Source organism: Triturus cristatus, chromosome 1_2 (genome assembly GCF_964204655.1).
Source record: "Triturus cristatus chromosome 1_2, aTriCri1.1, whole genome shotgun sequence".
In the NCBI taxonomy this organism is placed as follows: domain Eukaryota; kingdom Metazoa; phylum Chordata; class Amphibia; order Caudata; family Salamandridae; genus Triturus; species Triturus cristatus.
The window spans coordinates 382,663,536-382,686,181 of NC_140580.1; the positions used below are offsets into that span (position 1 = coordinate 382,663,536).

Sequence of the window (22,646 nt, forward strand, 5' to 3'; positions counted from 1 at the left end):
CACAAGTTGCTGTCCTTGAGACAGCTTTCTGCCGTACTGGTGAGAGGTGTCAACAACTGACGAAGAGCTGAATCCTGCACAAGCGCTGGAACCGGGGCTATAGAAGTGATTCATATTGCACAGTGATAATGCTGCTGGTGCTTAGCAGGGGTCAGGTCTAGCTTCCTAAACAACTGTGCTATGGACACAAAGACAAATTGTGAGGCATCGGTACATGCAGTGATAATGGCTTTTCTGAGTATACAAGACCATTATTTATGAGAACTTAGTAGGTGAACAACCAGGAAACAGTTGAATAAGTGATGCAGAAAGGATCCTTGAAGAGAAAGCAAACCCTGCCTAGTTCTGGGCAGAAATGCTGGGCACAGCAGGAACACGCAGGGTATAGTGGTGATTCCCAATGCACTGCGCTAATGCTCTTGAGGCTAGGCAGGGGTCTTGATCTTGGAGAGGTGACATTGCGGATATGTTTATTGGGGGACAGATTGGGGAGGGGGAGAAGAGAGAAGTAGGGTAGCAAAGCCACAAAAGAGAGTGAGCCAGTGGCTGAAGCAAAGGGACATACACAGGAAAACGGTGAGTGGTGGGAACCATGGGAGAGCCTGGAGAAAGATGGATGGGTAGGAGCAAGACTAAAGGGGGAAAAGGGTGGGTGGCTGAAGCAACAAGACACAAGGCAAACGGGGGAGGGGCAGACAGGAGCAGGAAGAGGCAACTCCTAATGGAAAGGAGTAGGAGAGATCAACGATTAAAGCAACACACCAATTGACAATTTTAGCTACAAGCTGCCTGGAGCTACAGGGGAGGGCTAAACACAGGCAGGATAGGGGTTTGTGGGAAGAAGCAGCACATGAGGGAAGGAGCAAGACGACCTGCACTCCCATGAAGTGCCCACAAAATAATAAGTTGTTTCCTAAAAGTTACCAGTGGAAGGATACGACCAAAAGGATCAACTCCTATTGCACACGACTTGCAGTGTACCTATTTCGGTTTGTGTGCAGATTTCTGTCCGGCCCTTTTCACAGCTGCCTTTGGCTGTGTGCAGGGAGGGTTGGCTGCAGGGCTTGCTTGCCTTCCACTGGGCTTAACTTGCTAGTTGTCAAATTTCCTGCAGATTAATTGAACAGCACCAAAATTAATATTGAATGAAGTCTAATTTCCCTCCCATTTATCTTTACCTCGCTGACCGCTCTACTTGAAACTTGACGTAACCAACAGTTATCTATACCCGCTAACCACGCGCCACATTTGATGCAGATTCATGAAACTCTAATATAGTGTTAAGCAATTGAACATTTATTTTGCCTTAGCCTTTTAATGTGCCTCTATGGTGGATTGGCACAAAACTTGACATACCAATCTAAAATGAAACCTTTAAAGGTTGTAAGCTTTTGCCAAATTTTATGGAGATTCAACACACACTTAGTATCAAATAAACACTTTATTGTCCCATTTTTTTTGTTGGCTCCTCTTTGTGGATCGGCACATACTTAGAAATACTAATGGTTAAACATGCTAGGCCACTGTCAAATTTTGTGCCCATCCATAAAACTACAAAAGTAATTAGTAAATCAAATATGGTTTTACTTCCCCCTCTTAACTTTGTTCCTCCTGAATTGGATCTTCCCGAAACCTAATGTTTGTGGGATGTGTAGCTGTAGATACACAGCTGTGGATACTCTTCTGCCATCTGGTGTTGGGCTTGGATGTGTACAATTTGTTTTTGTTCAATTTTATTCGAATAAAGTCTTGCGAGTCATGAGGTAGGGCGTCTCCTTGCTTATGCAGTATTGCGCACAAACATTGGGTCCATTGTAAGATTGTTTTCTTCTGCCATCGGGTATGGAGTACTTCGTTGAGGCTCTGATTCGACACCAGGTGGCAGACTTTTTTCGGACCTCTCGAGTTTTCTCGGTTACCGATAGTTAAAGAACAATCAGCGCACCTGATTGTTCCATCAGTGACTCCGTAGTCAGCAGTTTCAGCGTCAAGAGGGATCTCCTCAGGCAGAGGCATGGCCCGGCGGGACCTTTAATGCTGCTCGCCTTCAAGAAGGGTCTCAGCGTAATGGAAAAGACACCTTTCAGATACTGTCCATCGTGCCACTCCAATTTCCTGTGGACAGACCAGCATGCGGTCTGCAACCTGTGCCCATCCCCATAACACAATGAAGCTTCCTGCTCCACCTACCTTGTGTTCAGGTCCAAGAAGACCATCAGGAATCGTTGGGACCAATGCCTTGACCGATGCGGGATGAAGCAACGAAGGGGTGGGAAGATTCCCTATATCTTTGGGGAAGATGTCGAACGGGAGGAAACTGAAGAGGAAAACAACGCCAGGCAAGTAACCGCGTTCAGCCCGGAACCGTAGTGGATATTAGAGTCAGAAGACCAAGATCCGCAGCCAGCTTTGACACAGCGATATGGCGACCCTACAGTCCGTACCGCACCCAACTAAGACAGTTAACGCTTCTCTGGGGCCCAGGCTTCCAGCCCTCAAACTCATTTGACCAGACCACCACTGCTTTTGAGGCATAGCCTGCACCGAATCAACACTTTGGAGTTGACGTTTGGGCCTACTCCTGCACTGTCAGCACCTCAAAAGCAAACTATTGTAAATAATGAAGACACGTGGAGTAGCAGTAAAATGAGTCTTCTCTATTCAGTCATCCACTCTCTTTCACAGCGTTTAATGGTCAACCCACTTGAACATTCTAATGCAAGCACCATCGAGATCTTCAACTTGGAGGGAAGGGTGGAACATACCAAAAGGAACATATACTTTTTATAACCTATTGAGTACACTTGAGGCATATGTTTTATAACTTAATAAATTACAACACATCTCTCTTCCTGTAGAAAGGTCAAATGTACCTAACTTGAAAAATATATACAAAGATGTTTACGTTCCATATACAGCATGTCTAATAATGGACACAATTGTGATACAAGCTTCTTAAAGATCCTGGTAAATCGAATAACAAAAGAACTTAAGTTATTTGCCTTCATGCTTAACAATTCTAACTTGCTCCATTTTTAACCATTATCTAACTTAACCACATTGAGGTTCACTCTAGTTATTTGTCTTGCTGAGATCTTGGTGTTCCTAAGGACCTGTATTCAATCACATTCCTTCCACTCCTGCATGTTTACCGCATGTTTGTTATCATACCATGTTTTATATTTAGATTGATGTTGCTGTACTTTCTCATGGGTTTTGGCTACATCAATAGTTATGCGCTTATCACCACCCAACCAAAAGGGGTTGATTTTGGAACATGGCTCCCTACATTTAATGGCCACAAAAGGAGATACGCCAGCAATGAGATTAGGTGAAGTGTGGTATGACCATATACAGTCTTGCAAGGATTTTACTACTATAGCTAGTTGGACATGCTCTTTCATCATATGATTCATCCCTTCTACTAACCCATTGGCTTTGGGGCAGTACAAGGCAGTTTTTTTGTGTGTGTTTTTTTAAGATTTACCAAATATTCCTTCATTTCCTGGGAATTAAATTGGGCACCATTGTCCGTTACAATGGTCATGGGTATTCCTTCTCTGCTAAAGGCATCTTTCAGGAATTCAATTGGTATGTTAGTGTTGGTACGATGGTCAAATTTAGTAAAAGTCCAATGAGCGGTATAATAATCAAACTAGCTTGAATCGTTTGTAAACCCCCAAGCCTTCCATGGGTCCAGTTAGTATAAGTATAAAAGAGGTTTATAGAGCGCTCGAATACCAGACGGTGTCTTGGTGCTATGGTGTGTGTGATCAGCAGGAAAGCAAATTAGAGTTGGACCTGAAATAGCCGATGTTTGACCATTTTTCTAAAAAGGGCATTGCGGGGTTGAAGTCTCATCTCCAAAGGCAGAAGGTTCCATAATCTCGCTGCACAGGTGGCGAAAGAGCGACCGCCCCATCTAGAAAGTTTGAATCTGGAAATGCAGATAAGGCCCAGATTGGCCGACCGCAGAGCATGGGGCAGGATGTAGGGGATGAACCTGTCGGTTCCGTCATTGGCACCTCCACCAAAGCATGCCCGATGGACCAGGCAAAGTGCTTTGAACTCAATTCTTTGTTGAACTGGAAGCCAGTGGAGAGAGTTCCTGCCCGCTGAGGTGGGGCAGCCCCTAGGTAAATTCAGAATTAAACGAACCGCGGCATTCTGCAAGGATTGAAGTTTTCTGACCTGGTACTTGTCAGTGCCCAGAAACAAGGCGTTGCAATAGTCCAATCTGGACAAGAATAGTGCGGCCATCCCCGTTTTTTGTAACAACAAGGGGATATATGGGAGGATCTTGCGTAGAGTCTTTAACAAAAAGAAACAGGAAGATGTTAGGCTGTTGACCTGGGCTGCCATGTTAAACTTTCCGTCAAAGATCACCCCCAAATTCCCCACCTTAGTGACCGGGAGGGGGCATTGCCCAGCCACCGATGGCCACCAGAGGGTGTTCCAAACTGAGGGACCTTTCCCAAACTCCATCACCTCCGTCTTTTCTGTATTGATTTTTAGAAAGCTCAAGTGCATCCATTTCATCACATCGGAGAGACAGGCGTGGAATTTGGCCGCTATTTGATCAGGGTGCTTGGCCGCTGATATCACAAGTTGGGAATCATCCGCATATTATACCAACATAAAACCATGTTTCCTGACCAGACTAGTCAGGGGTCTGACATAAATGTTGAAAAGGGTTGGGGAGAGTGTAGGCCAGCCCAATTTAAGCTTTGTCTTCTATTATCCAAAAAGGAAGAAAGAAGGGCCAGGGCTCTGTCCGCTATCCCAACTTCCCTCAGGCGCTGGATCAGCACCCCATGATTCACGGTATCGAACGCAGCGGACAAATCCAGGAGGACGAGAATAGCTCGCCCCCCCTTCGTCCACTGTCGCCCGTATACCTTCGGCTGCCGTTATAAGGGCAGATTCTGTGGAGTGCCTAGGCAGGAAGCCGTGCTGGGACCTATCCAGTAGGGCGTTCTTATCCAGATACCCCATCAGGCATCGATTAATGGCCTTCTCAGTGACTTTAGCCATCAGAGGAAGGCCGGAGATGGGACGATTATTTTTAAGTTCAGAGGGGTCCAGAGAGGCTTTTTTGAGAAGGGGAGTGACGCACGCTGATTTCCAGGTGACTGGATAGGGACCTGCTGCTAGTACCTGATTAATTAGGACGGTCAGACTAGGGGCTATCCTGTCCGCCACCAAATGGAGAATATGAGGGGGACATGGGTCGGAAGCAGCACCCGACTTTATCGACCCTAACCGTGTCAAGACCTCCCTGCTGGTTAAAGGATCAATGGTGGTCAGGCTACATGTGGGCGGCACCTGCTGAGAGTCCAAGGTATGGGGTCTCGGTAAGTTTAGTAGGTCACCATAGATAGCGGCCACCTTGTTCTGAAACAAGGCAGCTAGCTGGTCACAGAAGGACTGATCTGGACTGGACTGAACTGATTGGCCTGCTGAGGATTTGCCAAGAAGGACACAGTTTTAAAAAGTTCTTTAGCGGAGTTTCCAGCCTCCGAGGTTTTACGTGAAAAGTAGTCTTGCTTGGCTTTCCGAATGGCCTGTTTGTAATTGTGCAAAGCCTGATTGTATGCTTGCTTATGATCCCTATTGTAGTCAGTTCTCCAGAGCCGTTCCCACCGTCTGCACTCTACCTTCAGTCGCTTAAGCTCCGGGCCATACCATGGGGCGCCCGGAGGGCGCCTGTTCCGGGTAGCTGACTGGAGGGGGGCAGCCTGATTGATAGCATCCACAATCCAATTGGTGAGCTGGGAGATGGCTGTATCATTGTTAACCTCCAGGATAGGAGGGGAGTTGCCCAGCGCCTCAATCAGGACTGGCTGGGTAACCTTATTCCATCTCCTAAACAGGATCTTGGTAGGTTTGTGGGCATCGCTTCTTGCCCTAGATTTTAACCCAATCTTAAAGAACACTGCCCTGTGATCGGTCCAAGGGAGTGGTTCAGCTCTAAGATATAACAGGTCAGGGTGGCTGGAGAAAAGACCGTCTAGGGTGTGGCCCCCCTCGTGGGTTGGGTCTGCGACTAGTTGGTGAAGCCCGTAAGCCTCCAAGCTGTCCAGAAGTCTAGTTGTATCCGAGTTATTCTCGGCCTCCAGATGGAAGTTGAAATCCCCAAGGATTGTGTAGGCCTTAAACTCTGTACAAGACTCAAGGTGAACTTGGATAGCCTCCAGGAACGCTGCCCTAGGTCCGGGAGGTCTATACACCAATAGCCCATGGGAGATGTTTACATCTTTTAGGTATACACTGAATTGTATTGCTTCTGCATGCATGTTCTCAATGGCCCGACCCGGACCTTCAGGTAGTCCTTATAGATAATTGCTAGGCCCCCCCCCCCCTCTGCCCTCCTGTCTATCAAGACAGCGTAATACGTAGCCAGGTGGCATGGCGATATTCCAGTCTGGGCAGGAAGCTGCACTGGTCCATGTTTCCGTGATAAAGGCAATGTCAGGAGAGTGGGAGGTCAAGAGCAGTTCAAGTTCATACTTATGTTTGGGAGTTCAGGAGGATGCATACCAAGTGATTCATAGAGCTCACCATAAGTTCCTGGTCGATAGTTCGCCTCTGGGTATCACATGGGTCAACGTAGTGTCCGGCCCTAAACTCCTTACTGTCGCCAAGCATGCACCGGGGGGAACCAGTTCTTACACTATGCCACCTGACCTCTCTGACAATGTGGAAACCGCAGCCAGGGCAAAGGTCCTTGTATAGGTCTTTTGGGTTGGAGACAAGGGTACAGTGTGAGGATTTAGCCACCTGCAAATCCAGCAACCTTGCTCGTGTATATTGTAGTGGATAAAGAGGGCTGGTTAAAGGAGGGGGCCCTGCCACTGGCACGCTCCTGGCGCGGACGGGCGCAGACAGGCTTGCCTTTGGCGCGCCCGCTGCGCGCACGCGCCAGCGTGTGTTATATGTCCGCCGGGAGGCTAGCGCTAGACCGCTAACCTCATCTGGAAGAATGGGGGCGGGCCCGCTCGCACGAACGGGCAACGCACACCAAAGAAGAGAGGCCGGGCGAAGAGCTCCTAGCGTTCAAGGGTAAGGTGAATGAATAAAAGCTAAGTAGTTTTAAGATTAGTCTGATACCAAAGTTAAAAACATATAAAGAGAGTACATGTCACACACAAATTACCAAGCTAAAACGTTTAAAATAAACAGCCCAATTGCTGTAAAAGTGTGCTCTGCCGCAGCCCGTACCTAGCTCTGCTGTACTACTGCTGAAATCAACACACACACACGCAGTTATATCCATAGTTAGTTTATTTCAGGATTCTTTTGGTACTAATACCGGGGACAAGGGTGCTTGCTGTATGATTTTAGACTTGGCACTTTTTGCACAGCTAATACAATGTTTTACTTTCTGTTCCCCCAAGGAGTCCATTTTAAGAAACCAGAAGTTATTTCTTATTCTGTTTTTTGTAAGAATCCTACCCGGGTGTCCCTCATGAGCCAATTCAGCAATTCGTACCTTTAACCCTTCTGGTGGTTCAACTTTGTCATTGTGACAAAATCTCCTTTCAAGAATGTTTTAGTTCATGCCTTATCTCCCAGTAATCCTTTAGTTCTTCGTTGGTGTCACTACACTTCGTAGGCCAACCTTTTATTATCATGTCTTTAACCCCTTTGCTACTAGGTCTTTTCCCCCACTGTGCTAAACCTTTTTTTGGCTATTTGGGGTAGTTCGCGCTTAGGCCCCTGTAACTTTTTGTCCACATAAGGTGACCTGACCTCAGGACAAACCCGCGCCGTACGGCCACGAGCTGTAGTGTGTGCGTTCCCCTGCTGCTGTCCTCAGCCTCGCTGAGCCCGCCCCATCGACCCCGCCCCCGCCGTAATATCTTGCGTGTGATTTACTCTTGTGCTGCTTTTTTCCGTTTTTGCCATTCTGTACTGTCCCCCATATTGACTGCCTGTTTCCCATAGTGTGTGCCTTATCGTTGTTCTGTGCCGTTCTCTGTGCCCCGCTGCCTGCGTGCGGCCATGCCCCCTTTACCTTCTGTGCCCTCCCCGCTCCCGCCTCCCAGCTGCTCCTCCCTCCCTCCCACTTGGCCATAAATGGTGACCGTGCAGCGTAGGTGAGTGTGACCTGACCTCAGGACACCCCCGCGCCGCACGGCCACCAGCTGTAGCGTGTGCGTTCCCCCGCTGCTGTCCTCAGCCTCGCTGAGCCCGCCCCGTCGACCCCGCCCCCCGCCGTAATATCTTGCGTGTGATTTACTCTTGTGCTGCTTTTTTCCGTTTTTGCCATTCTGTACTGTCCCCCATATTGACTGCCTGTTTCCCATAGTGTGTGCCTTATCGTTGTTCTGTGCCGTTCTCTGTGCCCCTGTGCCCCCCGCTCCCCGCTGCCTGCGTGCGGCCACGCCCCCTTTACTTTCTGTGCCTTCCCCGCTCCCACCTCCCAGCTGCTCCTCCCTCCCTCCCACTTCGCCATAAATGGCGACCGTGCATACGCGCAGCGGGCGCGCCGATTGTGCGCCATCTGCGCCCGTCCGCGCCTGGACCGCGCCCAGTGCCAGGACCCCTGGCCCCCGCAGACGCCAGCCCCCCCGCCGGACCTACACCACCACCGAACTCAACGCACTCAACACCGGACGGATCCCGGGATGCTACCGAGCCACCCCGAGACGAACCCACGGACCCTTCAGCTGCCACTCCTGCAAGTTCACCTGCATCCGGACCTGCACCGCACCCGCCAAGCCGAGCACCAGCAGCAACCACCTGAAATGCATCCTGCTCAACACCCGCTCCGTCCACAGACACGCCCTCGAACTCTGGAACCTCCTCGACACCACATCCCCAGACGTCGCATTCCTCATGGAAACCTGGATGAACGCCTCCTCTGCACCCGCCATCGCCATCCCGGACGGATACAAGATCACCCGGAGGGACCGCGGCAACCAGACGGGAGGAGGCATCGCCATCATCCACAGGAACACCATCCACATCACGACCAACTCCGACGACACCCTCACCACCGCCGAACACCTGCACTTCCAGATCCACACCGACCCCAAGACCACCCTCAGAGGAACCCTCATCTACAGACCCCCGGGACCATGCACACAATTCAGCGAAGACATCGCCGACTTCATCAGCCCGCACGCCCTCCCCTCCGCTGACTACATCCTCCTCGGGGGACCTCAACTGCCACCTGGAGAACAACAACGACCGCAACACCGCCACCCTGCTGGACAACCTCGGTCTCAAGCAGCTGGTGACCACCCCCACCCACTACGCCAGACACACACTCGATCCCGTCTTCTCATCCAGCAAGGACATCGCCTTCAGCCACGCCACCGGACTCCACTGGACGGACCACAGCTGCATCCACTTCAGCTTCAGTAGAACAACGGTCCACCACCACCAGCAACAAGTCGCACGCAGAAGCTGGAACAAGATCACAGCCGACCAGCTCGCCGCATCCCTGAGCCAGCACCCCCCCACCAGCTCAGCGGACCCCAGCCAGGCCGCCGACAATCTCACAAAATGGATCAGCAGCTGCGCAGACTACCTCGCCCCACTGAGGACCCCGCCTGGCAGACCCGGCAACAAGAAAGCACCCTGGTTCACCGACGAACTGAAGAGCTCCAAGAAGAACTGCCGAGCCCTTGAGAGAGCCTGGCGCAGAGACCCGACACCAGACAACATGACCACCCTCAAGCTCGCCACCCGAAAACACCATCAACTGATCCACGCCACCAAGAAAAATGCATTCAAGGAACGACTGGACAACAGCGCACACAACAGCAAGGAACTCTTCAACATCGTTAAAGAGCTCTCCAACCCCAACGCCGGAAACAACGACATCACCCCATCTCAAGACCTCTGCAACTCCCTCGCCTCCTACTTCCACAACAAGATCGCGGACATTCACAACAGCTTCAGCACTCAACCAACGCTCCCCACGACCGCACCGACGCCCCCCACCACCACACTCCGCACCTGGACCCCGATCAGCACCGAAGACACCATCCGCACGATGGACACCATCCACTCCGGATCTCCAACCGACCCCTGCCCTCACCACGTCTTCAACAAGGCCGACACTGTCATCGCACCCCACCTGCGGGACATCAACAACACCTCCTTCGACACCGCAACCTTCCCTGAGAGCTGGAAGCACGCCAAACTCAGCGCTCTGCTGAAGAAACCAACAGCGGACCCCACCGAACTCAAAAACTACCGCCCCATCTCGCTCCTCCCGTTTCCGGCCAAAGTCATCGAGAAGACCGTCAACAAGCAGCTGGCCGCCTTCCTCGAGACGAACGGATCCCTCGACCTCTCGCAGTCTGGCTTCCGGGCCAACCACAGCACCGAGACCGCCCTCATCGCGGCCACCGATGTCATCCGTGCCCTGCTCGACAACGGAGAAACAGCGGCCCTCATCCTCCTGGACCTCTCCGCGGCATTCGACACTGTCTGCCACCGCACCCTAGTGCAGCGCCTCAGCAACGTCGGAATCCAGGAGAAGGCACTGGATTGGATCATCTCCTTCCTCGCCGGGAGGACACAGAGAGTCCGCCTACCCCCGTTCAGATCAGAAGCCACCGAAGTCATCTGCGGCGTTCCTCAGGGCTCCTCGCTCAGCCCCACCCTCTTCATTGTCTACATGAGCCCCCTCGCGGCCATCGCACGCCAACACAACCTCAACATCATCTCCTATGCCGACGACACTCAGCTGATCCTCTCCCTCACCAAGGACCCCGCCACCGCCAGAGCCAACCTACACGAAGGTTTGACAGACGTAGCCGAGTGGATGACGACCAGCCGCTTGAAACTGAACTCAGACAAGACGGAAGTTCTCATCCTGGGCTCCTCACCCTCCGCCTGGGACGACTCCTGGTGGCCCCCCGCCCTGGGCAGCGCACCCAAACCAACAGACCACGCACGCAACCTGGGCTTCCTCCTGGACTCCTCCCTCTCCATGACCAGACAAGTCAACGCCGTCTCCTCGTCTTGCTTCAATATCCTGCGCATGCTACGTAAGATCTTCCGGTGGATCCCCACCGAGACCAGGAAGACTGTCACCCAGGCCCTCGTCACCAGCCGACTTGACTACGGCAACGCCCTCTACGCCGGAACCACCGCCAAGCTCCAGAAGAGACTCCAGCGGATCCAGAACGCCTCAGCAAGACTCATCCTCGACATCCCCCGACACAGCCATATCTCCGGACACTTGAGAGACCTGCACTGGCTCCCGGTCAACAAGAGAATCACCTTCCGTCTCCTCACCCACGCTCACAAAGCCCTACACAACCAAGGCCCAAGATACCTCAACAGCCGCCTCAACTTCTACACTCCCATCCGCCAGCTTCGGTTGACCAGCCACGCCCTCGCCACCGTCCCCCGCATCCGAAGAGCCACAACAGGAGGAAGGTCCTTCTCCTACCTGGCCGCCAAGACTTGGAATTCCCTCCCGACCCACCTCCGCCTGACCCAGGACCACCTCGCCTTCAGGAAGCAGCTCAAGACCTGGCTGTTCGAACAGTAGCGGACCCCATATCCCCAGCGCCTTGAGACCCTCCGGGTGAGTAGTGCGCTATATAAATGTTTTGATTGATTGATTGATAAGGTATCCATGCCAAATTTGCGACCTTTTCTTCCAACATCCTGGGGATTCTAAAGGTAGCCAGGGTTTGTGGATTCCCCTGGAGCGGACCCAGAAATTAGCCAAAATACAGCTACATTTTGGGTTTTTGGGAAAAAGTGCCGCAAATTAAAGCGTCTGGGTCTTTCCCTGCAAATGGTATCAAAAAAGGGTTTGTGGGGCTGAAATCACCATTTTCCCTACTTTTAGGGAATGACAGACTTTCGTCAGAAAAACAAACTTTTTTTTACACAGTTATTGCATTTTTCTGGGACATAGCCTATTTTTGCTATTTTTGTGCTTTCAATCACCTTCCAGTTAATGGTAGAAATGGGTATGAAAGCAATAATGGATCCTGGAAAGCTATACATTTTAGAAAAGTAGACAAAATTCTGAATTTAGCAGGGGGTCATTAGTGTAGATCCTTTAAGGTTTCTTTATAGAAACTAAAAGTTAAATATAGGAAAAATTGAAAATTAGTTGAAAAAACAGCCTTTCAGCCAACGCTTTCACCTGTAACTTCTTCTAATTAAGACAACTCTTTGAAAGCAATGGACCGTTACACCCGCTGGACCTTACTGGTTGTGGGGATATATAGGACTTGTAGGTTCACCAAGAACCAGACGAACCCAGAGCCAAAAACTGAGCAGCGACTTGCAATGGTTTTTTATTATGTACCGGGTGTATAGCAATTATTCTGGAAAAATGCATACATGGAAAAATCGGTGTAAAAGACACCTAAGTATTTCTGAAATAGGAATAAATAATAGAGTTTAGGAAACCATAGATATTTGCACATTTCCGAAATTGGGAACACTCGTACTAGCATGAGAATTATCAGTCATTTTTCAGAATGACTTCTTTTTTACACATTGTCTTTTATTTGGAAGGCAGAAATCCATCGAAAGTCACTAGGTATTAACAGATGCTTTGCAAATCTGAATTACCCTAAGTCTCCCGATAAAAATGGTACCTCACTTGTGTGGGTAGGCATAGTGCCCACGACAGGAAACTGCTCAAAATGCAGCGTGAACACACCACATTTTCACAATGAAAAATTACCCTTTTTTTGCAAAGTTGCTAGCTGTAGTTTTGGAACCCTAACTCTGCCGGTCCCTCGGGAAACCTAGCAAACCTATACATTTTTTTAAACTTGACACCCAGGGGAATCCAGGATGGGGTGACTTAACTGGCTCTCACCAGGTTCTGTTACCCAGAATCCCTTGCAAACCTAAAAAAAAAATTGTCAAAAAAAAAACATGTGCCTCATTTCTGTGGTGGAAAGTTCTGGAATCTGTGTGGATTCACAAATTGCAACCCACCCCGCATTCCCCAAAGTCTTCCGAGAAAAATGCTACCTCACTTTTGTGGGTAGGCCTAGTGCCCGCGACAGGAAACGGCACAAAACGCAACGTGGACACACCACAATTTTACAATGAAAAATGACCATTTTTTGGCAAAGTGCCTAGCTGTCGTTTTTTAACCCTAGCTCTGCCGGCACCTAGGGAAACCGAGAAAATCTATACATTTTTTAAAACTAGACACCCAGGGGAATTCAGGATGGGGTGACTTGACTGCCTCTCACCAGGTCCTGTTACCCAGAATCCCTTGCAAACCTAAAACATTGTCAAAAAAACACATTTTCCTCACATTTCTGTGGTGGAAAGTTCTGAAATCTGCATGGATCCACACATTTCCACCCAAACCGCGTTCCCCAAAGTCTTCCGAGAAAAATGGTACCTCACTTGCATGGGTGGGTCAAGGACCCGCGACCGGCAAGGGCCCAAAACCTATTGACGCGAGATATAAAATTACCTGTCCCAAACCAACCTGGTTTTGCAAGGGGGGTCCCATGAGTTTTTGGCCCGGAGCACCGCTGCCATCTAGGGAAACCTACCAAACCCACACATTTCTGGAAACTAGACACGCGGGGAAGTCCAGCGAGGTATGGTTTGCGTGGGTCCCCCAACATTCTCCTACCCAGAATTCCCTGCAAACCGCAAATCTTGCTGAAAAAAATCACCTTTTTCTCAAATTTCTGTGTGGGAAAGGTCTGAAATCTGCATGTATCCACAAATTTCCTACCAACCAGCGTTCCCCCAGGTCTCCCGATAAAAATGATACCTCACTTGTGTGGGTAGGCATAGTGGCTGCAACAGGAAATGGCCCAAATCGTACTGTGGAGACTTCAAAATTACCTATAGCAAAACTACCTGGTTTTGGGGGGGGGGGGGGGAGAGACATCTGAGATTTTAGCCCCGGGCTCGGCAGCCATCTTTGGAAAGTACCAAACCCAAACATTTCTGAAAAATAGACACCCGGGGGAGTCCAATGAGGTATGGGTTGCATGGATCCCCCCACGTTTTCCTACCCAGAATGCCATGCAAACCTCAAATTTAGCTGAACCAAACACATTTTCCACATTTTTTTTGTGTAGAATCACCGTGCCGGCACAAATGTCCTACCCTACAGCGTTCGCCTGAGTCTCTTGAGTAAAATGATACCTTACTTGTGTGGGTGGGGCAAGGGCCCAAAACATAGGGAATAAGGGTATAGCACCGAGAATTCTAAGCACTACATTTTGAGGTCTCGCCTAAGTGCATGCGCTGCATAGGAGACCTTTAGCCATCGTACAGCTCTTTTTCCAAGCACATACTCGTGCTTGTGGCGGCATACATCTTGCGGGAGTGCTCAGCGGCGCGCCACAAGCACGAGTGTGTGCTTGGAAAAAGAGCAAACCACTGCTGCTTGGCGCGCCTGTGCACTTCCCCCCCACATTTCCCACTTGTTTCTTTGAAGCAGTCCCTTGGGAATTTCTGAGGTTATAATGTTATCTGCCGAGCGGGGCAGCTGGGAGCCGATAAAAGAAGTCCTGGAGCCTCGCCCCAGCTGCCTGCTCGCCCAGATAAGAGGGCCTTTTTGGATTCACAACAAGCGCCTCGACATTTTCCATTTTCATTTCTGTGCTTTTTTGAGTGCGTCAAGCGATTGCCAGAGCGAAAGGCTTGACAGTGGCAGGCAGGCAGCCAAGGAGCATGCTTTACTTCATGTTTTGTAAAATTGGACACAAGCGAAGAATTCAAGCGGAAATCCGGGTGCCACTTTGTGCACATCCAGAACCCGAAGCCTGAGGCTCACCTCTGTCTCAAAACCAAATGGGGCATTTATTTTATTTCACAAGGTGGCCTTGTCGAACCTTGCGATGCAGCAATCACACATCTCAGTGCTTGGTCCAAATTAAAGTGTTGTTCTCGGGATACCTAATTACCAGTGTTCTAATCATTCCCCTCTTGAATCTGAAGTGTAAAATAAATGCCACTCGTGATTATCAGGCAGCCCTCCAGGTTTAAGCTGTGTGGCTGCCCACGGTATTGTGATGGGAGTGAAAGCTCAGTATGTATAGACTTTTTTTTTAAAGATAGTTTGTGAATAAACTTTGTGCAATATTACAAGCATAAGCTTTGGAACTAATTTCCCCTGTCCCTCTTTTTGTACCAGAGGTTGTACCCGTAGGTGGCTGTTTGAGGTATAATGTACAGAAAGGGTATCCAGTTCAAAAGACCTTTATTCGAATTTCATAAAATCCATAAAAGTACAACCATAAGAACAATTTGTTTTCACAATAAATCAAAATACAATTTCATAATTATTAAAAACCAATACAGCTCTCATCAATCAATTTTCAGGGGTTTTCCATCATTTTACGTGCGCGTACTATCAGTCTCAAAAAAGTGCTAGTGCGAAAAATTAATTCATCTGTATCCAGGGAAAATAGCATTGAGCAAGACTCCCCCAAAGAGAGGGGTCTTTGTTTTCTAAAATAAGGGGTTAAAAACCAATTAATATATTTTAGATAAAATTTACAGAAGAATAGGAAGTGCAGATCGTTCTGTGTACTAGTGCCATCGCACAGACATGGGTTATATTGTGTTGTGTGGTGATAACCCAGGGGAAAACCCAATAGAAATTTCATAGAGCCTGCCCTAAGACGAAATAGCAAAGATCTTTCCCAGTTGGACATGGGGAGGATGAGGTAGGGTGGAAGTGGTTGCCTACACAGATCATTCCCTATGTATGTAACAAAAGTGGGTTTAAGTATTTCCCTTCCCATTCTTTCTGAGTAAAAAAAGTGCATATAGTGCTTGTTTGAGCTCAACCTTGTCTTTAAGCTCAATTCTGGATGGGTCGGAGAAAAGATCGCCTCTGTCCAAGGCACGCAATGTTTTTCAAACTCCCGCAAGCCAAGGGATTGATAAGCCGTGGTCACATTTGAGGCAGTCTTTTATAATATCTTGTGTTAAGGTTGCGGAGTTGTTCCTCCAGATCCTAATCCAGAATAGAGCTGGTCTAGTTCTGATAAAGTCGCAAACATAGGGGAGGTTTAGTTCTTTATGACAAATAAATTCAGAGGATGAGATTGGGGCGCCCAGTATTTTCCTACAAAAACGACTTTCTTCACGCTGAATTCCGGGACTTTTCCCCAATCCCCAGACCTCAGCCCCATATGTGGCTAAAGGAATGCACTGTAATCTAAAAAAATTTTAAATAGCTCTAGTGGCGCCTATTTTCTTTGGCCGTGAAAGACTCAATATAGAATTGGTGGCTTTCGAGAACTTGCCCATGGCGTGGGCAGAATGCCCACACCATGAGCCGTTCGCAGCGAAAACCAACCCTAAATATGGAAATGAGGTTACAGATTCTATATGTATAGTATTGAGCTTTCGTTTCCCAGGCCCACATGGCATAGTAAAAGATTTTTTTAAATTTACACGCAGATCTAGGGCCTCCATGTGTTGAACGAAGATTTCAACAAGCAAACGGAGGGCATTTGATCCCCAGTGCTTCTGTTCATTTGCCATTTAGCTTCGTGTGTGACAGAGATATGGGAAGTCTTTGCTAGGCGTCATATTGGGTAAATGGCACAACCAAGCCGAACTGCCACCACGGCTGAACAAGCACTTAATGTAGTCTCTTTGGAGAGTATCTCCGTGTAGCTAGGCAGTTATGACACAAATAAATAGAAAAGAGTTTGTAGTTTGTTCGCAAATGCCTCAAAGTAGCTCCTGCATCAGTGAAAAACATAAATTCTTCATATATATTTTATGGAGGTTATTTTTCAGAATCAGTGTTCATGTGTTTTGGTCATGTTACCATTTGTAACAGAATGACAAAACAGAGCAACAAGAGGCATACAAGACCAGTAACGCATTCCCCCCGCGGTACAATGATCTCTGATTCCTTCCCCAGGGAACACTCCTTCTGTGCTATTTCCTTTTTACCTCCTACTTATCAGGCTCGCTCGCTTGCTTTCCAGGTAACTTCCCCAGCAGCTTTTTGTTTTCTCGCGACTGTGAGCAATTACTGTTGTTTCTAGCTGATCCCCCTTGGACCCCCAATTGCATCCCTTCCAGTAAGTTCTGGGAATTTGTTCCCCTCATGTAGCCATCTTTTTCTCTGCCCTTGGCGATGGTCTATCCTGCATAATTCTCCCTTTTTTTCCCGTAGACAGAACCTCTGCATCATACTGGGTATATGTGAGCAACATTGGGATATGGTGGGAGCACTATACATTAACAGCACTTTTAATGTTGGTGGAAAACAGTGATGTGCAGTGCATTCCTCGGCACACTATTTAAACGGGTATGTTTTCTACTGGCGCATTTTCTATGACTGTCACTTTTCACCAATAGATCAGTGGCAGACAGTGGCAGACCACACTCCAGTTACGTGGCACAAATGTGTCTCCATGGTGCATCTTCACTGGTCAGTCACACATAGGATTGATGACGCAGTGAAATAATGCTTCTGCATTCAGTTGGCAACCATATAACACATACGTTTATAAGTTCATTTTCAGAACTGCCAACAAAGCCTGTTGTTTTTTTGAAGATTTATTTAGAAAATCATTCTGTTAAATACACCTTTTGTTCCCATTTTTCAAAGTGATCTTGGCACGAAACTTCTACCTCCCTACAAGCTTTCCAGGTGAAGATCAGACGGGTCCCACCTAAGAACTACTTGTAACCAATATGACTTGGGTGATTGTTTAATAAGTTGTGCCATTTTATTTTTAAAATGTTGCCAGGGAAAGGGTTAGACTTTTTTAGTCTCATGTCAATAGGGGCCAATATTCATGCTTCACCTTTTAATTCTGGATTGACAACGCAGCTGTAGCTGCTTTTCTGCATATTCCCTTTAGGGGGAGCTTCAATTTGCAATTCCACTTGAAATCTTGTAAATTTATAATTTTGCGCATGTTTGTTAGTTGTGTGTTCATTATAGGACTTTCCCTTTTTAGGTCGAGCCTAGGGCCAGTTAATGTGCATAGCCAATAGGTCTCGCTTTTGGGACCTTATAAGTATTTAGTTATGCAGCACAATATCCTTATAAGTGTTTAACCATGCAACAGTTGATGTTGTTGCACCAAGTATATTGTGCTGCATAACAAAATACTTATAAGGTCCCAAAAGCGAGACCTAATGGCTATGCCAATGCTTGTTGGATTTGGTGTAAATTCATTCAGCTATTTTTCAAGCAATTAGTGTTTAAAGAGGTGTCTAAATGACCAATCTAAAAAGCACCTGTCCATCCCCTTGGATCATGGTTGGGTGGTGTCCCCCCACAAAATCTTGATTGGCTGGCTACAACATGAATACTATGTTGCGGCAGTAAGCTCAGGACTCGAGGACACTGTTCCCATAGGAATGCATTTCATGGAATGCAGGGCTTTGAGGGTCAGAAAAAGAAGAATGCCGGTTGAAGACCCCCAGGGTCTGCACCTTCCAGACTATGGCTTTCAAAATGGGTTTTATCTGATAGCCGTGGTAACATATTTTAGCCACAATGTAAATAATTTGGTGGTGATGTTATACTCATTTTAGCAATTCTGGCGATTTCTCTGGTAGCTTTACCCTCTTAAAAATGATAACCTTCTGCTGGGATTTGATTAACTATATTTATTTGAAATGAAACTGTTTTCTCTCAAGATTTTCTCACCGAGTTTATGGAAGGTGCTCTTTATAACTAAATGAGAGCACATTTTCTATAAATTTACCCTATGTTCGTCAGCCATGTAGGAGTAAAACAATATACTGAGTAAAACATATGCTTCCAACAGCAGCAGCCTATCAGTTGATTCTCCAGTGTTTATCTGTAACTTCCCAGTGTTTTAAGGAACCACTAAAGCGCTAACAATCTGTATTCATCATAGAAGTGAGGGCAAACCTGAGGCCATCTTGATGGAGCCAAAGCTATAAAACGTACAACATTTCCTTTAGAAATGAACAAAATGAAGATTTCATTTTGTCACAGAAATTATGGTTGGTGTTATAGAAATATAAAATGCAACACGTTTTCTATGAGTTCTCAAATATGTTTCTCATCCATGTCAGTAGCACATTCTAAATGCCTAGAAAATCTTGTACTTCCGATATCAACAGAAGTCACTCTGTTAACTCCCGAATAATCAACTGCAGCATTACCACAGAGTTCTAAACAACTAAACACTAAAATTTTATATTTAAGACAAACATGAGGCACACTTGAACACTGTATTGTTAAAAAAGAAGTTATTTAATTCAAAGCCTGTCCTGAGGAGCTGACGGAGTAAATAATCTTCAAATTGTTAATGCAGGCTTGATACCTGTATGTTCAAAATGTAAGGGGGCGTATAGGTTTTTAGTAATTTGAGGCATAGTGTATTTTTAAATGGCACAAACTAGTTAAAGACGTCAGCTTAAGTACAGCATCCCCTTTCCACATCAGTTTACTCGGTCTACCCATCTTCCCTCATGGTCAAAATAAAAAAACCTCTGAAATTCACTGGAAAAAAACAAAAGTTGAAATGACATTATAGTTAGGTGTTAAGTTAAACAAATCAAACTACACGTTAAACTCATACCACTGAAATACGTTGGTTATAGATTAGTGAGCCAACTATAACTTGTGCCCCCATTATGCACTGCTTATGACCTCATATTAAATCACTCATGACATGACGGGCTGACGAGCCTTGGATCTGCACCTGCGCGCCATGAGAGGTACTTGACCTGTTTTAATTACATTTTGGCAGTCCACGCGGCACCCCTTTACACTGACCTGCTCCCTGCTGACGAGAGGCAACTACCTCGAAACACGTGTCCAGGGAGGGCTAACGCAACACATACTGTTCTTTATACATTGTGGCATAGGCGTACCCGCCGTCGCCACTACATCTTCCACAGTCCCTTGGGGCAACTTGCTGGTGTGACGAGCAGTGTGCGACCAACCTTTGCATAATTTATTACGGCTCCCTTGAGCCAACGGGCTGACGAGCCTTGGATCTGCACCTGCGCGCCATGAGAGGTACTTGACCTGTTTTAATTACATTTTGGCAGTCCACGCGGCACCCCTTTACACTGACCTGCTCCCTGCTGACGAGAGGCAACTACCTCGAAACACGTGTCCAGGGATGGCTAACGCAACACATACTGTTCTTTATACATTGTGGCATAGGCGTACCCGCCGTCGCCACTACATCTTCCACAGTCCCTTGGGGCAACTTGCTGGTGTGACGAGCAGTGTGCGACCAACCTTTGCATAATATGTTAAATTACATTATTGATGCTCTCACTCCTGTCAGTCATGGCCTCAGGTCATACTCCACATCCATTCATCGTTAGGACTTGAACTCGGGCCGAAGTCCCCGCACACAACCCTCTGCAGGCATTAAACCTCCACTGCATGCTGTCTACAGCCATACGTTGGACAATTTTGACACCGGGATTAGCCAGGGTCTTCACCTACATCCCCAAAAGTGGAGATCTCTCACTATGCACAGACTTCAGACATACACAATGGCAGTTGCTAACAAAGCTGCTCACACCCCGAAATGACCAGCTAACATGCTATATGCTCAGCCTTCAGCCCTTTGCAGCAAAGGATGACCGAAAGGTCTGTTATTCAGTGGAGTTAAGTGGCCAGCTCTCCGCAAGTGACCTACCTCCACAGCACCCATCCTTTGGGTGAATACAAATAAAAAGACTGTGACATCCATCAGAAGTGCTTCACGTTTGAAATATCAATTTTTTGTTTGCATCTTTTGAAAGCTTACAGAAAAGCTTAAACGACTCCACCCATCAACTTCAGTTGTTTTATTTCTCCTCCTTCACACAGCTTATAGCACACTGTCCGAACCATTTATAGCGACAGCAGTGGCTGGCCACATGCGGAGGGTTAGGTCCAGGATCTGGCCAAAGGGTAAGCCTTACACCCAGCTCCTGTTGTATGTTGGATGCAGGGTATGGTGTGACACTGTGTCCAAAGTCTGTGCATGGTGTGGTTTGGCCACTTGTAGAGGGGTGGGTTCAAATCATGGGATAGGCTAATCCCTGTGTCAGACTTGTCTGACGTATGGCTGAGGACCATGTGTAGTAGAGGTTTGATCTCCGTGGAGTGTTTGGTGCAAGGACCTGTGTGTATCGAAGTTTGGAGGGAAGAAAATTGGTTTTCCAATGAACTAACCATCCATATGACTGTGTTTTTGTGCAATTTCTCCTTTCTCTGTCCCTTAAACATTAAAAACCATGCACGTCACAGCACGATTAAACTGCTGCCTGGTTTTGGGCTATCGATGGAAAAATGTCACTAGCACACATCATTTTTGGGTCGCTCTTTCAAATTCTACTTCATTGCCTGATTTTGACCAAACTTGGCACATGCTGGTGGAGCATTTTATGGCGGTTAGGCAAGAAGGGCCAGGATCACAGCCAATTAAAAACGTTAGGTTCTAAAAGTATTTCGATTTGGCGTCATACCGGAAGTTGTAATTGTTGACAAAATGTGTACACTATAATTTGGCCGGGAAATTCGAAAGTGGTCCACTCTTGGAAATTAATGTTGTTGTTTTTTGCCTGCATTATAATTGTGAAGCAGTTCAGTGGGTTTATTGACAAGCGTAATCTATGTCAACCTCAAATGTATGGATCCTGTAAGTTGCTTTTCCTGTTTGTAGGTTATAAAAATGAGCACTACCAAAAGGTAAAAGTATTTTTCCATGAATGTACCAACTGTAATAAAACAAACGTGCCGAGAAAGTGACTATTGCTTGTCATTGTTATATAGCTAAAAGGCAGAGCCCATTTCGCTGCCTATTCTTCTAATGAGACCAGATGCAGGAGTTAACAGAATACTGTAGTGAACATCTTTCAGCTGCTTGATAGCAAAGTAAGGCCCCCTGCAAAACAGATCTGTGAAACAACTTGATTTAAAAAACAAATTTGGAGAAATTGTACAGTTCAAACGAACAAAGGTGGTTATACAAAATACACCACCTTAGGAAGCAGGCGAAGCACAACATTGTGGTTAACTGAAGGTGAGCTTTGATGGCCAAGTGAGGGTTGCTTTCAGGGACTTAATTAGATGATTATTTTTAAGTAACTAAAAAACACTGGCTATGGAACGTGGCGGGCCTGAAGTGTGATTGGAGGATGATGCTTTGATAAAACTAGACAAACCTGCAATGGCATAAAGCCATGTTCTATTTTACAGGTCATGTGTAACCTGAGATTTTTATTTGTTTAGGAAAGGGGACCGCATTATAGCCCCATTTTAATATTTATGTAGGGGCCTTTTATAATTATGATTTACAGTTTTCCCTGACGAAGAGCCCAAGAGGCCTGAAATGCATTGGACTTCAATAAACTACTATTGATGAACTTGGCTTCAGTCGTGTTTTTGAAGAGGCTCGGATGGCCCAGCAAGAGAATTAGAAATTTGGGAAATGGCATTTCCTTGCATGCGGATGTGAATTATCGCAAGCGAAAGTGTGGATCGTAAATGGAGTGAAAAATGACATGTAAAAGTCTAAAAATAAGATAATGGTGGAAAAAAAACTTTGCAAATGGCTGTGCAAGTGGTAAGGGGCAGAAAGTTGTCCCAAAACGTTGTTGTTGGGGCCTTTTATACTGCCACTTTTTAAAATCATTTTCCCCTGGAGTTCATAGCTTACAATGTTCGCCCTTTTTAAAGGTTAGATAAAGTTTGCATTAGTTTA

General features: G+C 47.1%; 1 protein-coding gene across 3 annotated transcripts in view; it reads left to right on the forward strand.

Moving 5' to 3' along the window:
* The window catches only part of CSGALNACT2 (chondroitin sulfate N-acetylgalactosaminyltransferase 2), a 263,693-nt gene that overhangs the window by 238,184 nt on the left and 2,863 nt on the right, over positions 1 to 22,646 (forward strand). The gene's annotated exons all lie outside the window — the stretch shown is intronic.